Source organism: Schistocerca americana, unplaced genomic scaffold (genome assembly GCF_021461395.2).
Source record: "Schistocerca americana isolate TAMUIC-IGC-003095 unplaced genomic scaffold, iqSchAmer2.1 HiC_scaffold_589, whole genome shotgun sequence".
Lineage (NCBI taxonomy): Eukaryota > Metazoa > Arthropoda > Insecta > Orthoptera > Acrididae > Schistocerca > Schistocerca americana.
In genome coordinates, this window is record NW_025726334.1 from 25,001 (window position 1) to 30,000 (window position 5,000).

At 54.5% G+C, this 5,000-nt stretch overlaps 1 non-coding gene across 1 annotated transcript in view; it reads left to right on the plus strand.

Annotated features, from left to right (window-relative positions):
- The first annotated feature begins 4,709 nt into the window (after nt 1-4,709).
- LOC124587214 overlaps nt 4,710-5,000 on the plus strand; it is a 1,910-nt gene continuing 1,619 nt past the window's right edge. Inside the window, exon 1 of the ribosomal RNA XR_006975347.1 lies at nt 4,710-5,000. This exon is cut by the window's right edge and continues 1,619 nt beyond it. This is a non-coding gene — a ribosomal RNA (small subunit ribosomal RNA).

The window sequence follows — 5,000 nt, forward strand, 5'->3', positions numbered from 1 at the left end:
ATCCGACGGAACTACGCCAACCATGCCGGCAAAACAGTATCGCCATCTATGAAAATACGGCGAAACCACATGCAATACCTCCATCTATGCGAATCTGACAACACTACGTCCGCCATGTCGAGCGCACCGCAAAACACACCGCCATCTGTAGGTCTCCCGCAACATGACCTCCTGCAACGACGATACCGGCATCTATGAGACGCCAAGCCGACTAAGACAGCCATGGGCCCACAGTGCCCTTCTTTCGACCCCACCCACAAAGCCTGCATCCTCTGTCGACAACAGCACCCCAACGCCAGCGCCTCTGCCGCACGAAGTCGTGGACCGGCAATCACTCCACCTGCACCCGTTCGTGCCCCACCCCAACCGCTCGACTCGCAACTCCAGCGGATGAACGGCGGACTTTGCTCGCACTCGCAATGTGCAATCCACCCCTATAACGTGCGTTTCATGAAGAGTTATGTCCAATATGCGACATTCCCGCTGTCCATATACATGAGCTGCGAGCTGTACCACGTACGAGCTACAGACGCGATCGCGTTGCTCTCTGTACGAATGCAGATGCTCAGCGGCAGCTAGGAGGCGCTCCATCCATGTCGGTACCGGTGAGCGTTGCACTCGCAGTCGCAAAAACGTACGGCAAGTATATTACTCGGAAGAGTCAATGACAGTCCAAGCCCCCCTGCGTGGGAAGAGTCTTCCTAGGCCATGACCCACCGGAAGGGCGCAGCGTCCCCCACCCCAGACATGTGACGTCACACTATCGGTATTGACGACTAGACTGATTCCTTATAATCATTTGCGATACACCGGTGGAAGCTGCCGAGACGAGTAACTACATAGCGGGCTCGCCGTGTCACTAATGTACAGAGATACAATAGTTTCGACTGGAACCGGATTAAACGTATACACGGCGCTGATTAGTAATAGATAGAGCCATCAGAATACAGATAATGTATACAACTGTCCGTATACATGCTGAAAGACTCTGCTCACAATCACACGTCAGCCAGACACTCTTATCACGCACTACTCTCTGCCTGTAACAGGCACACAGACAATATGTAAGCACCAGCATGGAACAACACCCAGTGCATCCTCTCTGCCACATTAGACAATCCACACTATCATAACCAGACCGGGAGGTCCACTCACAAAACAGAATATCTCACCCTTCCGACAACCACCATTGCTCAGCTAAGCCACCAACACCCACACATGTCCTACACAGGGGTGCACCCAACATCACAATACTGCCTCCTGTCACACCACACAAACAATGGCAGGAATGAAAGACACAGGTCTGCCACAAGCATGGAATCAGAGCGCCGCCTGTTATGAGCCAAAGGTGCACCCTGACGTGGCAAATCAGATGATGCCGCAGTCATTTACTTACGATAATCACAATCAACAAACCGGCCCCCCCCCCCCCCCCCAAAACACCTTTCCTTACAACAATGTGTACCTTAACCTAACCCGTATTGTACCTTAACCTAACCCGTATTGTACCTTAACCTAACCCGTATTGTACCTTAACCTAACCCGTATTGTACCTTAACCTAACCCGTATTGTACCTTAACCTAACCCGTATTGTACCTTAACCTAACCCGTATTGTACCTTAACCTAACCCGTATTGTACCTTAACCTAACCCGTATTGTACCTTAACCTAACCCGTATTGTACCTTAACCTAACCCGTATTGTGCCTTAACCTAACCCGTATTGTGCCTTAACCTAACCCGTATTGTGCCTTAACCTAACCCGTATTGTGCCTTAACCTAACCCGTATTGTGCCTTAACCTAACCCGTATTGTGCCTTAACCTAACCCGTATTGTGCCTTAACCTAACCCGTATTGTGCCTTAACCTAACCCGTATTGTGCCTTAACCTAACCCGTATTGTGCCTTAACCTAACCCGTATTGTGCCTTAACCTAACCCGTATTGTGCCTTAACCTAACCCGTATTGTGCCTTAACCTAACCCGTATTGCGCCTTAACCTAACCCGTATTGCGCCTTAACCTAACCCGTATTGCGCCTTAACCTAACCCGTATTGCGCCTTAACCTAACCTATATTGCGCCTTAACCTAACCTATATTGCGCCTTAACCTAACCTATATTGCGCCTTAACGTAACCCGCGTTGCGCCTTAACGTAACCCGCGTTGCGCCTTAACGTAACCCGCGTTGCGCCTTAACGTAACCCGCGTTGCGCCTTAACCTAACCCGCGTTGCGCCTTAACCTAACCCGCGTTGCGCCTTAACCTAACCCGCGTTGCGCCTTAACCTAACCCGCGTTGCGCCTTAACCTAACCCGCGTTGCGCCTTAACCTAACCCGCGTTGCGCCTTAACCTAACCCGCGTTGCGCCTTAACCCAACCCGCGTTGGGCCTTAACCCAACCCGCGTTGGGCCTTAACCCAACACACGTTGGGCCTTAACCCAACACACGTTGGGCCTTAACCCAACACACGTTGGGCCTTAACCCAACACACGTTGGGCCTTAACCCAACACACGTTGGGCCTTAACCCAACACACGTTGGGCCTTAACCCAACACACGTTGGGCCTTAACCCAACACACGTTGGGCCTTAACCCAACACACGTTGGGCCTTAACCCAACACACGTTGGGCCTTAACCCAACACACGTTGGGCCTTAACCCAACACACGTTGGGCCTTAACCCAACACACGTTGGGCCTTAACCCAACACACGTTGGGCCTTAACCCAACACACGTTGGGCCTTAACCCAACACACGTTGGGCCTTAACCCAACACACGTTGGGCCTTAACCCAACACACGTTGGGCCTTAACCCAACACACGTTGGGCCTTAACCCAACACACGTTGGGCCTTAACCCAACACACGTTGGGCCTTAACCCAACACACGTTGGGCCTTAACCCAACACACGTTGGGCCTTAACCCAACACACGTTGGGCCTTAACCCAACACACGTTGGGCCTTAACCCAACACACGTTGGGCCTTAACCCAACACACGTTGGGCCTTAACCCAACACACGTTGGGCCTTAACCTGCTCTGTAATTGTCATACGACGCGTTAAATTAGTGTAGTGTTGCCTAACTGCAACCCCCGCAATATAGTTTGCTACCCGCACTGCCCGGTCCCCAGAGTATCGCTTCATGTTAAACACCTTGCAGCTATACACTGTAATGCGGATGGCAGCAGGACGTACATGCTCAATGCCCTTCGCAGTTGTTCATTGGCATTCGCATGGCGAAGCACAGCCTACGTTGTGGTACGGCTTGTGTCAACTGTCCGCTGATGTTGTACGTCCAAATCACACACTGTACTGCACATTGGTCCTCATGTACTGAATGATACATCGTGGTACATGTGTGACCGTACCACGACTGCGCCAACAACGGCGAACCATACGGTCCAAATATTGTGCACTCAGCTACGTGTCGTCTCCCTATAAGAGCTGGATTGCAGTATGGTATGCCGTGGATGGCGATCAGCATGAGCCGTCTGTTGATGTAGTGGCGCGTGTTGTCAGACGTAGTCGTCTCTTCTCACTCACCGTGATAGCATGGTGCACTGCGTTCCACATCTGCGACATGCGACAGAGGCCGGTTGACAGTCGTTCGCGCAATGGACATCGCATACGTACGGGGGCCACCTTCCACGTGTTCGCGAAGCGTGCACATGTTGTTGCGTGTATGTGGGCAGACATAGTGTGTCGTGACACCTGACACAGGCATGCAACAATCGTTGAATTTGCAAATGGCGATGGACGTCTACGTTTGCTGGTGACGTTACGCAAATGAACAACTGGTAAACCGTTGTGGTGCGGTTGTTCTCGCTAGAGGTGAATCAGTGATGGCGACGATCGGTTGAGCTACCAACCGGTTGTTTCAGCGATACCCACCATGCCCACGAACGTGAATGGCATGTGGGTGTGAAGCGATACGCGGCGGTGGCTGGGTGGGACCGTCCCCGGCCGGTGAGGGGGGGCCTCCCGGCGTGCTGGCCGCGCGGTGCGTGGGCGCACGCGCTACAGCCGGCTGGTGGGGGCGGCCAGTGGCAGGCGCGCCGGCCGACGGAGGCGGCAGGCGGCGCAGCTGCGCGCCGGCGCACCCTGCACGCGGCGCCGTGCGGCCAAAGTAGGTCCTCGCGGGCCCGGTGCGAAGCGCGGTGGACATCTGCAGTGTGCTGGTCCGATTGAGGACTGTGTGCGCTGAGGATGCGCCGCCGCCCGGCGCTCGGCGCCGCGACGCCGTCTGCTGCTCGGTCGCCTCTGCGGTTCTCGCAGGTGGTTTGTATCGCAGCTGTGCGGACGTGTTGGCGCGTTCGCTTCGGCACCCAAGTGGGGCTTTTGTCCTTCTGTGGCGCTGGCGTTGGAGCTGCCGGCCACCGTAGGTGGCGCGTGTTGTCTCCCGCCGGCAATGCCACGACAGCACGCTCCCGGGCCTCTGTCGGCAGCGGCAAGCTCAGTTGGGAGCACGGGTGGTCGCACCTAAAGCGTCTACTCGCCAAACTCCGGGCGATTGCGCCTCTCTCGAACCCGACCAAGTACTTAGGACGGCGCTGCGCGCCGCCGGGACCTGAGAGGGTTTCGAGGTGTATTGTGCAGGGGAGCTCAGCCTCCTCCTGTTTGCAGAATAATTGAGCGGACGCTTGCGTGTTCGCGCGGGCCCCCGGGACACACTCCCGGGCGGCCGGCTGCTCAGCTCTAGTTGACGCAGCTCCCTGGTTGATCCTGCCAGTAGTCATATGCTTGTCTCAAAGATTAAGCCATGCATGTCTCAGTACAAGCCGCATTAAGGTGAAACCGCGAATGGCTCATTAAATCAGTTATGGTTCCTTAGATCGTACCCACGTTACTTGGATAACTGTGGTAATTCTAGAGCTAATACATGCAAACAGAGTCCCGACCAGAGATGGAAGGGACGCTTTTATTAGATCAAAACCAATCGGTCGGCTCGTCCGGTCCGTTTGCCTTGGTGACTCTGAATAACTTTGGGCTGATCGCACGGT